The 12,916-nt window shown below is 39.1% G+C and overlaps 1 pseudogene; it reads right to left on the bottom strand.

The window, feature by feature from the left end:
* Positions 1–2,483: 2,483 nt before the first annotated feature.
* Positions 2,484–3,013, bottom strand: LOC147437549 (uncharacterized; annotated as a pseudogene).
* Positions 3,014–12,916: the final 9,903 nt, after the last annotated feature.

The following is a 12,916-nucleotide window of genomic DNA, read 5'->3' as shown; positions in this document are numbered from 1 at the left end:
CAAATCCTGTTTTTTAGCCAATTTTAGCTCTTCTATGATTTTTTTGGTGGCTTTCATGATATCCAAATGCAGTTTTGATTCTCTATGTCGCATATTGTAACTTAAAGCTAATATTCCTTGAGTTTTGGGGCACCTAATACCCTATTTTTCATAGTAGAGAACGATGGTTGATTTTTTCAATTATAGAAGAAAACGAAACATTCTAGTATATCAAGTATAGCTTTTTTAATATTGTTAGTTTCTTGTGACAACTACATGCATTTTGTAGGTAGTAACCATATCTAGTCATAAGGATTAAATTTGGCTAGATATTGAATAGTTTCTATGGGATTCTACAACTCATAATGTTGAGCCCAGTTTTTTCATGTTTGTTGTATTTAGCACTTCATCTTTGTCCCCAAGATTCCCCTTGGTAAGAGATGTATTATTCTTTTGACATGCTCCATGGCTCCTTATGAACCTAAAGGACAATAGGGAACTAAGAAAACATGCATATATTATTTGTATTGAGTGTGGCTATAGAAACTTTGATGATAGGTTTGCAGAATGGTAAAAATTCAACTTTTTTGTACCTAATTCTTTTGGCAAAACAAAAAATAGTGAATGAGAAGCAATCATATGTTCTGATCACCAACCCATTGAAGTTAACTAGGGAATTTATCTCAAGTCCTACAAAAATCCCTAATCTTATTTTTATGCAAAAAAACGTAAGAAATGACTGTTTTGATGAAAATGTACTGGTCCATCAATTTTGGAGGCTTGGTGTGACCAAAAGATGAGAAATTTTACAAGTTTCTTACTTTTTCCGTGTGTAGTAGGCCTTGAACTATAACTTCATGAAAGGATTTTACAAAATGAGTGGATCTACTATGGTTTTGGAGGTTTTTTTCAAAACCCTGAAAGGACACTTTTATGTCCCGTTAGGTTACCAACCTAGTGTTAAGATTAAGTGTGGATTACATGCCTAGTGCATTGGTATGTGTGTGTCTGTGTCTTCACTATAGTGTGTACATTGATGATTTAGAAAACAAAAGTTGAATAAATTTCATTGGTTGATGCTCCAATAGTGGAGGTGGAGTTGATGGAAAGGCTAGGAGATTCTCTCTCGGAACTTGCAGGCCTTCAAGATCCTCAAGACAAAATCCTTGTAGTGACATCCTTCAGATCTTCTTAGTGTGCTTGAAACATCCAAGTATTTCTCCCCCTCAAGCTCACAAGAAGATCAAGGTTCATGTCAAAGAAACAATAGAAAGCTTCAATATACATATTGTGTCTAGTAGTTAGATTTTGTCTTTAAAATATGACCTAGATGATGATATATACATTGATGAAATGCAACGAGGTTTCTAGAGGTTAACTACCACGTAGGTGGTCTTAAGTTCTTCTACGTTTTGGCAAAAGCCCACGAGTGTTGCAAACACAAGCATGTGCTCCCATAGTAGGAGTTATTACCTCTTGGACATAAGGAGGTCATGTTAGCTCCATCAAGTTTGATGAAATGGTGATCTTATTAACACCACTGCAAGATGTGGAGCCTCAATCATGGGCTGAAGGTGACTGAATTGCACCGTAATTGAATTAAACACGTGAGGGTGCCTGTAATGATCATATTTTAGGTTTGAATAAATACACATTAGTGTTTAAATGAGATGATGTCTCTCATTCACAAATAGTTCTCAAAGAGAAGCATTTTTTGATCCTGAAATAGCCTTATTGATGAGGCAATTTTCAGTGTGAGAGGGTGCTTGTAGCGAGATTGAAAGATTTAATGTGTTATGCGTATGTTGCAAAAGGGCAAAGCAGTTGTAGGCGTGAGGCGGTAGACGGCACAAGATATGGAGCTCGACGGCCTGCAAAACTGTGAGGTTGAAAGTGTGCTGGCTATGAACAAAAGCACGAGGCACAAGAAGTTTTGGACAAATTCTCACAATAATTCCCACATTATGACTTGCCTCAACATCATGAGCTTTTGTGAGGGAGGCACGGCATACCTAGCTAGGTAAGATTGGAGGTAGGGGATCGCCAGGCCCGGTGGGGGGGCCGGGGGTCCCCTGCCCCCAATCATACCTAGCTAGGTATGCGGTGCCTCCCGAACAGAAGCTCATGATGTTATGTATTGTATGAAAACTCCCTTTTCCTACATGGGCCGGCGGTCCCCTGTCCCCAATGGGTATCTAGTTAGGTATGCGGTGCCTCCCGAACAGAAGCTCATGATGTTATGTATTGTATGAAAACTCCCTTTTCCTACATGAGAAAATTTATAAATCTTCTTGTGAGGCAAGGTTAATAATGCAACAGTACGATGTTGAAGCTTGATGCAGGAGAGAGCAGAAGCGTGGGTGGCACACATGCTCTCCTGGAAAGGAGGTCGGAGATCGTGTAGAAAAAGAGAGAAGGGAGAGAATACATTTACGCATGCTGCATTTCCGCCATAGCCATACACAGAGACATGAGTTGATTTCAATCAATGTTTTTTTCATAATTCAATTAGAGTTATATTTATATATATACATATGATTGTATCCTTTTGTGGGGTTGCTTGTGTCCCATTGAGAATAGTCCAGCTGAGAGTGTCCTTTTAATTTTTGTATGGCTTCCCAGACCTTCACGGCTGCATCTGAATTTGTTGTAGGCAATGGTGATGTAGGAAGTCTTAGCTTTTGCATCTTCAGTCATCTCATCCTCTCCTTTTCGTATGGGAGCCATTGACGCTTGGGTCCTCGGCCACCGAGCTTGAAGATTGCAGTAAACATTTGATGATCACCAAAAGTTGATTCACATCAAACAGCGCCGAATGAGAGTTCCTCATTGCCACTAGAGTTTGTGCTCGTAGCATGAAGGCCCCAATTCCAAGACTGCACAACATTCTTCAGCTGCCTTTCTCGAGTTACAAAGCTTGAGATGACAAACACCCCGGTTGATGTGCAGAGCAATCTTGTGTTGAAGAAGCTTCGCGGATGCTAGGGAATCACTATAGAACTGGAGTGCTCCCTTCCCTGTACTTCTGATGCATGTGGGCTTCACACATGAGAATGCCAAAGAACATCTCGCTCCATGCATCTACAGGAAATCCTTCTGCGCTCTCTCTCTCTCTCTCTCTCTCTCTCTCTACCTTAGACCGTATGCTTCTCCCATGCTTCCTTTCTTGAATGCATACATTTTGAAACCCGTTTTGGTGTATTAGGTTACCTTACATGTTGGTTCAATGATCCGCACTCTCACATGTAGAAATTTGCTTAGGGATAACCCATCAAATCTGCCTTGGGAAGAGAGAGAGAGAGAGAGAGAGAGAGAGAAACCAAAGAAATCCCTTCATTGACCTACTATAGGAGCACACATGAAGGGGCAAAGACAGCAATAAGATTGAGCTTAAAAGAGAGGAGTTGGATGGCCAATCACAATAGCAAGAGTAACCTCTTTGCAAGTTATGGGTGTAAGATATATAAAGAGATAGTTGTACAATAACGATGCCCATTGTTTTATAGTGTGCCCTTGAATTAAGTCACCAGGTTATGTGCAAAACACGTAATGTAGTCAAAATGCAATTTTGCACACAATCAATGAGACCTTTGTTGACATGGAGCTTGCACCAAATCCTAGAAAAGGTGGTACAAGTTTTCTACAAAGGCATGGTTGATTGTCATATTCTTTGTGCTCTATCTCACAAGGAGCCTTTTTCTTGCGTTCGTTTTAAACTGTGTCCCGTTTATTCTTACTTGGTTGACTCGATAAGATTTATAGTTTCCTTGGATAGTGTAGTAAAGAATATTAGAGTTGTATAGGGGACCAACAAGCTTAGGAAGTCTTAACCATGGTTCTAACATCAACCCTTTGGAACGATAAATCAATGATAATCAAAGAAGCATAAGTTTATGAAGAGAATCTACTTTAAACACTATTTCTCTCCATCTATAAACTATCAGTAAAGTGAAAGAGTGGGACAGCCGGGGTTTGGACCACTAGTCTCTCTTGTAGCTTGTCGCAATCTCCACACTGATATATCATACAATATGTTACTTGAAGCACGTTATAATCTTGACACTACTATAGCATATAATTTGTTGCTTGAATTCTTATAAGGAACAACTTTCACCTATTTAACTTTTTTGCTCATTGGGTAGGCCTCGTGATTTTATCACTTGTTTAGCATATTAATGCATTTTGGGATACGTCTAAGAATTATTTCAAACGTCTAGGTTTCATAGGTGATCTAGTAGGAAATTTAATGGAGAAGCTAGGGGTGCGACAATGGCACTCCTCTCTCTGCTATTCTCAATGCAATTGCTTAGTAAAACGGGAGAATGGCATGGTTTGTAGAATTATGACTAATGAGGGAGCTCTAGACTACAAGAATGGGGTAAACACCTAAGTGCAGCACTATGCACTTACATAATTACCTTTGGTGCCTCTCGAAGCTACACTTCTTGTGTTTGGTTGAAATGTTATCATGTCAATTAAATATCAGTCTGCTAGTCTCATAGTGCTAGCAAGTGGAGAAGTGTAAGTTTCGATCGTGGTCATGCGAGTTTCAGTTATCAATAACTCAGGTAGATAATTGAGCCCGCAATGTGGTCACATGTATCTTACTCAGTTAGCTCAATAGTACTGAGCATAGCTTTTTGTAATTGTGTTGATTTTGGCACAATTACACTAGGGGGTGTCTTTAATACATTCAATGCGGCCAACTTTCAAAAGGTGTTATGTTCTCTCTCTAAGCTATTTATTGTAAGATACGTGAGAAACAACGTAATACTAGAGTAAATAGTATGAGATTGAAGCCTTTTTTTGTACCAGTTCGGACATTCTCGCTCGATCAGATACAAAGGTGTGCCTTTGGGCATTACTCAGTCGCATGCAGGGATTTAATATTTACGTATTTACGACAAATTTTGTGTGATCACAAGGTCTTATTGACACATTTACATGATTACACTAAACATAATCACACAGAATCCGGCTAAGGGCGACCTACAGACCCACTAAATTCCTGTCGGGCTTTTTAGTTTCCCCAATGGGCCCGTCGGGATTTTTCTTTTTCCCTGTGGGCCCGCCTAGAATACTAAAAATCCCGGCGGGCTCGCATAATTATATATATGCGGGCCCGATTGGGCCCGCTCGGTGTTATTTCTTGCTTTCATCTTCTGAGAGAGAGAGAGAGAGAGAGAGAGAGAGAGAGAGAGAGAGAGAGAGAGAGAGAGAGAGAGAGAGCTCGTCGACCACCTTTGCGTCGAGAGGAGAGAGAGAGGGAGGGGGTCGTGTGGGAGTGTGCTCTGCTTCGCAGAGCGCAGCAGCACAACAGAGTACCTGACCACACGATCCGGGTATGTGTTGTGTGTGTGTGTGTATGCGTTGTGTGGTAGCGTGTCTTTTGTCGTATTGCGCGGCAGTAATAAGGTACCTTACCACACAATGGGAGTGTGTGTGTAAGCTGTTCTATAGAACAGTGCTTATCACGGGGGCATCACCTCGGTGACGCGGGGAAGATGGTGTCCTTGTGGTAAGTATTGGCTTACTGTCTGAGTATTGCGTCGATAACGCGGTGATCTTTATGGTAAGTCAACTTCCCTTCCCCTTACCCAAAAAACATACGGTCAGTCGCTAACGCGGCTATATGATGTTCGTATGCAAGCCATTATTTTTCCTTAGATTCAGGAGGCACTCGATCGGTAACGTGGCTAATAGAGTGTCGTTTGTTACAAGCATGATTTGTTTTTGCATAAATGTGACGTTCAGGTCGTTAACCCGGCCGTACGAACGTCATATAATTTGTATGTGCATGTGCAATTAATTTTTTAAGTATTAAGAATACGAAATACTTGGTCAGTAACGCGGCTGTGAAGAGTATTTCATATACAAAATGTATGAATTGTTTGATTTTGTTGTTTTTAACTATCCATTTGAAATTATATACTAGCTAATCATATTCAAAAGAATATTTTATTCATCAATCATCGTTATTTTAAATGCTTCATTTATATAAATTATATGTAAAAAAGTATTTGCACACAAATTGCATGTTAAATATTCTTTTTTTATCTTCTTAAAGGACTCTCAAGCATTATCGCTATTTTTAATGCTTCATTTACACAAATCCTCTGTAAAAAATCTAAATGCACACAATTTGCATGTTAAATATTCTTTTGTATCTTTTTAAAGAGCATCAATTATCATCGCTTTTTTGATTGCTACATTTACATAAATTCTATGTAAAAAAGTGTGTGAACACAATTTGCTAGTCCAATTTGTATACTTCCAATGTTTTAAATGTTTTTGAAATTTTTAACTCGGTGTGTGCTTTGTTTAAATTAGTATCTACGCACGGAGAAAAATCTAAGTTAAAAATTCAATACATGCTAAAATGTGCCAGATTGTTAACATGTATTGTTTGATCTGAATTAAGTTCTTATAAGCCACTTGTTTGATCTTCATTTTACACGTGTAACAGATTGCAATTTTAAGTGAAGATTGCTTTCAATTTTTATCAATATTTCCTTGCACATTTCTTAAAGTCTTCAAGTGGTGGTTAAGGGTTTTCTTGAAATAGTGTGAGAGTATTAGCGTCATTCGCAACCATGAATTTGTATTTGATATGCTGTTTTTTATTGTCCAGTGCAAATATGATGCCAGATCAAAAGAAAAGTATTATGCGTTCCATTTGTAAAGAATGTATTTTGGCAATCTCATCATGTGCAGATGATCGCATACAGCAGATTAGTGAAAATGATGTCTACATCAAGGACCTCACTAGCGCTATATGGGAGAACAAAGAGCACAGGTTGCGACTTGAAGGCCAATACAATTTGTTGATTCCAGCGGGGATTCGAGAATTTGACCCCCACCATAAGATTAGGACAGTGTTAGGCAATATGAAAGTATGTTGCAGAGACTTAAAGGAAGATATCCCACCTACCTGCGGCATGTCAAAATTAGAGCTTGGGATAAATTGTGGGAAGAACAGAAGGTAAAGATGAAGCATGTGAAAGCGCAGGACCAAGCAGCCTTACCCAAGAGATTGAAAATGGCCCAAGATGTGCAAGTAGCTTTGGGAGGTCGATCCAGCGGCACCGGCACAATCATGCGCATGGCTTTGAATGCAAAGTGCGCTCATCTTGTCGGCATCCCTCACAAAGCCTTGGTAGAAGGTAGGAGGATTGGAGCAGGCTCCTTCGGTGTGTGCACATTGTACACCATCAAAGGCATCTCATTTTTTCCAGACCACATTACATATGTGGGAAAATGTTACAAGGGAGGGAGTGAGGCGAAATTTAACAGCTTTCAGACAGAGCAAGGAATGCAAACGCTTCACCCCTCCATTGTAAGGTGCATTGGGTTTACTACCGAAGCTCCTTGGATCACAATATTCCCATACTACAATGGGGGTACCATGGGCGACATGATGTGCCGCTTATCATTTGCTCATGGATTGTTCAGACGACACATGCATAGGCTACAACACGGTTGGAGGTCATCGCATGTAGCAAATCTTTCTGTAAGCGAGATAGACACAGTGCGGATCAAAGCAATGATCGAGCAGATGCCAGTCATTTGTCACGCCTTAATCAACGGCGTTGCGATTGCCCATTCAGTCGGTATAGTGCACAATGGCGTGCACCCGTTCAACATAATGTTGGACTTTACTCGCACCAATAAACCCCGCATCGATATCATTGATTGGAGTATGATGCTGAGAACACCAACTAAGCGCGCAGCAATTAATTATCTGCATCCAAGCGCACACTCTGACTCTACAGTTTTGGATGCACAGAGAACAGGGAATGCCAAGATGGCTAAGCGACCATGGATTGCTCCCAAACTATACAATCCACGGTGCACAGATGCATACACAAAAGCGAGCGACATTTATGCATTGGGATACCTATTAGACATGCTGGTAGATTTTTGGAGTGCAGCCAGAAAAGTTTATTTTCTAGAAGAAGTTTTTCACCACTCCGATGAAGATGTTATGAGGGCTATTTGAATTAAAGTGGATTGTTGGATGAAGTTAAAAGAGTGGGAACAAAGAAGAAATTCTTCTGACGTGTTTATATTTTTCAAAGAATATTTAAAGACATACCCTAACCCTGTCCAACGTCCCCTTGTTGAACTTGTACCATCATTTTATCCGATTTAAATATTTCTATGATATACATATGTCTTGTCCAGGGTATTCTATTTTTTATTGAAGTGTATTATCTGGTTTGAAGTGGTTCATCTAATTGAGTCAACTATCTTTAGTCATTTCAAATTTGTCATTTAACTGTCAGTATTTCAAATTTGCCTTGTGGTTCAATTAGTCGCATTTGTTGTGGTTTGATTTAGTGGATTTCGCGATCTTTTGTAGTGAACGAGAAGTTGCTATATTCTGCATCTGTGAGACTGTTGAATCGTGAGAATATATATTTTTCAATGATATTGAATATTTGTCTATCTGTTGATTGCAGCTCTAAGAGAAAATGGTCGATGAAGAACAAGATATTGGCACCCAATCACTACCCAATGATCAACAACAAGCGGTCATTAATGCAGCGCATGGTCTCTGGCACACAGCATGTCGGCACAACAAGCGACGCGTACTGCTCGATGACTCTCAAAATGCGCAAATCCAAACCACATGCAATGAAAAGAGATCAATAAAGAAGTGACAAAGGACATGATCAAGACAATATGGCCATGTGAGGACGCAGATATCAAGAAAAGAAGATGGAGGTTTTGAAGTGCAACCATGATGCGATCAAAGAAAACACTGGGAGGATTTATTTGGAGGTTTATGGCCATCTCCTGCACAATGCAGATTGTACGCTATATTTTGCAAAAATGTTATATGTTCACTTTGTGCAACAGCGACCAGTAGACTTCTCGTCAAAGGAGACAACTGTTGCCACTCGTGATTTAAGGGAGAGTTGTGTCACTTTCACCCGAGATGAGCTGGCATTGATAGTGGAAGGCACCGACCTATAGTTAAAGAGAGAGAAGGATATTTACATGACATAGTTGACAGAGAAAGATGCAAAAATAACACGGCTTTCTATAGCCACCCAGACACCTCAACCCTCACAAGTCCGGATGGAGAAGAGCATTCACCGCTTAAGCCAGGACGTTCAAAATCTAACACAGTGAGTGAATCCAACACTTGTACAAGGGACACACATTAGCCACCTTGTCATGCATCCAGATTTGGTCCCCTCATCTACTTCAGATGCATTCTCATCTTCCCAAGGTCCAATTTGCTACAAGAATTTTGATGGATGGAGTGGATATTATACATTGACATGTGGTCATTATTATCATTTAGTTTGTCTTATTCGTTTAATGCAAAATAGTAGTCAATATGCAATCTGCTCACAAGATATTCCACAAGGGATATATATTATGTTTGGCATGGAAAATGAGTATAAATTCAAGCAAGCCCGCCAAGATACCCCTATCACAATTAGAAATCTGTTTGATGAGCAAGATGCTGCTTCAGGGCAACACAATTGAGATCGACAAACTATGTACTATCGCGAATATGAAGCATTGTAATTACTCAAAATACATTTGAATACAAGGTTTTTTACAATGGTTTTTAACATTTACTCGTTCTACTCTCAAGCTATATTGAATCTGTTGAGTTGTTATCTGGTTCTAAGTCTGAGTGTTGTGGTTCTCTTTGTAATTCAACCTCCACATCTATTATCAAATTCTCTTCTATTTCATCTATAGTGTATTAAGATACACCAACATTGAACTCTTCTTCATCTTCGTTTTGACAATCATACAACCAAGTTGGCATTTCCTCCTCGTAGCCAGCACTTTTGATGTGATTCAATATCTTTTCGTTGCAAAATATATACACTAATTTTTTTGCTCTGTCTATTAATAGTCTGTTGCGAATAGTGCTGTGAACATACTTGTAGATACTTTAGTTTCTCTTTGAACTTGAGTTTGCTGCACATTGTGAGAGTACTTTCATCGCAAGGGGACATAAGGTAGAGTAATGCTCTCCACCATTCATCATCCACCACTTCCATGCAAGTTGCTCTTTTGCCATTACATGTATAAAATCATTCGCAAAAGGACCTTCTTTTAATCTAAATGCACTCATGTCTTTGATGCAATCAATTTGGTCCTGAAAGTTGGAGTAGAACGTGTTGACCACGTGATAGAAATTGCTTACCACCTCTATATTGGACATTAGATCTAAATTACAATACTCTGGATCGAGCATGTAAGCAACTCTATGGAGTGGACTATGAGCGCTCTTCCACCTTACATGAAAATACTTAGCCAAAATTTTTTGTTGTTTGCCAGAGAATGGTAATCACCACTTCTTCTCTACTACAGACTCTTTCAGCTCTTTGGGAATTTCAAGACTCTGTTGGACTGACCACCATGTCATCCACACTTTGCCCAAGTGTGGTGCCCTTTGATCAAGATTACAGATTGCGAACATAACGGGTATCATTACATGGTATGCATCCATTACACTCCTCCACCAAGCAACCTTGTTTACATTGCCATGTAAACATGTAATTTTATCTTTCGCTTTTTCTTTCTACTCAAGCTACCATTCATCAAAGGCCGCGCAATTGAATGTGTCAATTACACTGCATTTATTACGAAGAAGTGATTCCAAGGTATAGAAATGTGTGAAGAACCGAGTTTCAGCAGGAAGTTTCAACATCATTGACATGCGCATCCTATACAAATCGAGCACTCTTTGTCGTTTCAAGATAAATTTCACAACCTGACGTGCTGTATCAATCATTTTGGCGAACCATGTGGTTTCTTCGCTAGTGTACCAATCTTTCAGCACCAAGTTTAAGCTGTGCGTATTACAACCATTGGCAAAAATGTGTGGAAAGCACTTCTTTATTAATTTACTGGCATTTTTACAATTCTTTCCGTTGTCCATGACTACTTCAACGATATGTTCAGCACCAATTTCTTTAATTACATTTATCAAGACCTCAGAAATGTTTGCCACTTTTAATTGCACCAGAACTATCAATCGCCTTTATAAACGTTTCTCCCCTTGGACAAACCAGCATTACATTGATCAACGGTCTTCTCTGAACATTTGACCAGCCATCACTCACAATCGTACATCCTAAAAGTGAAATATTCCCAAGTATTATTTTGCCAACATGCTCTTTGACTTCGGTGTAACATTTGTCCAAGAAAAAATTTCTTATCGTGTGATAAGAAGGAGCTGAAAATCCTGGACCAAACTCATCGATTTTCTTCCAAGCATCCTTCCAATGATTGTTGTCTACCATGACCAAAGCACTTCCAAAAAAGAATATTGCTTTGGCGAGTGTAGTTTGTGCTTCTTCTAGAGACTGCACTCAAAAGCTTTGATGTAATGATTTTTGACGCATTTCACTAAGTCCACCTTCATTGTGACGTTTAAAAGGTACACTGCCTGGAATTTCCTCTCCTTACACAGGTTGTTCTCCAAGGTTAGTTGGCGCCACTACAAGATCTGCGGAGTTAATATTTGGCTCTGGGAACTCTTGACTCGAAGCCACAGATATATATGTCTCTTGTCTCTTGCCACCCTTTTTGGCGAGCTCTTCTCTCAAACGCTTTGCAACTGCAAGTGTCTGAGGATGTTTACATTTCTTACAACTCTTTTTAGCACTACCCAGAAAATGATCCCTAGTACGTGGTGCACCGCCTGATTTTGTTGTGTGACAAAATTTACATTGCCACTCCATATATCGGCCGCATATGTTGTGAGCATAATCCCACTCTTTGCCAAGAGATTTTTTATTCTTTGGCTTCTTCGTACCACTAGTGCCCACATTTTGCTCCATTGCTTTTAAATTAAAACTAAAGACAAAAGAACCAGATGTTCAATTTTTGAAACATTTTTCTTATTTTCAATATATATTAAAATTTAAAAACCATTCAATATGAAAGTAACCATGATGCACAATATGATATTTTCAATGCACGCTAGTCAATCCACATATCACCTATATTGTGAGCAACCATAAACATTGCAATGTAGTCTATGCATGGCATAATAACTATAACAATGCTATGAATATCTCTATGCAATTATTATTATAATGATTATTTATATGTCCACTTTGATTTGCAAACAATAAGACACAGCTAATATTAATTGCTACAAGAAAAACAAACGAAAGCAATAAAATACATGATTGGTCATTTCATGCACTAATAATCTATCGTAATACATAATTCACTCTCTGTATAAACCAATGCATGAACTGACGCAAATAAATCTTCAATATAATCACTCAATTGAGGACTACTTGTAACCCAATTAAGGATTATAGCTCTTATATTGTGGAGTGACAAGTATAAATCAACTCAAATGCAAGACTTCAAGGATCTTTATATGCCCGGTACACTAGTATAGTACATGCGACCCTTGACTATCGACTCGTCATTTACATATGCTCATCTTCTAAAAACAATTACAACCCTCATTTGGACCAATGGCTTCTTTGCAATGAGCATGACTCTCCAAGTTTTCAGTTGTTTTAGTTTCTTAACTTTATGTCGGTAAACGAATTAAAAAATTTTAGAAGTGGTTATCGAATTAAGAATTACGTTCGGCCCAAAAAAAGGACTTGTGACTCTGTAACCTTAGGTCAATTCACAAGGAGATGACTATACCCGGCACTCGGATACACTCCCCAAGGATTTTCCTAGCTAAAAGACCGTGGTTAGCACACTGTTTATTATATATAATTATTCCTGCCGAGCTTTTTCATTTTGTCGGTGGGCCTGCCGGTCTATTATGTATACCCGACGGGCCCGCTGGGAAAATGGAATAGCCCGGCAGGTCCCGTAGGAAAAAATGGAAAACCTGGAGGGCTAACTAGCTCTATAGGTTTTTGCAAGTCATATTCAAAGTCACGTTAAAAATTAACGTGATCATGTGATTTTTTTGTGTAAA

This window comes from Adiantum capillus-veneris, chromosome 17 (assembly GCF_014529385.1).
Source record: "Adiantum capillus-veneris isolate H3 chromosome 17, ASM1452938v2, whole genome shotgun sequence".
In the NCBI taxonomy this organism is placed as follows: domain Eukaryota; kingdom Viridiplantae; phylum Streptophyta; class Polypodiopsida; order Polypodiales; family Pteridaceae; genus Adiantum; species Adiantum capillus-veneris.
The sequence above is the reverse complement of the archived record's forward strand: the minus strand, read 5'-3'. Positions and strand labels throughout refer to the sequence as shown.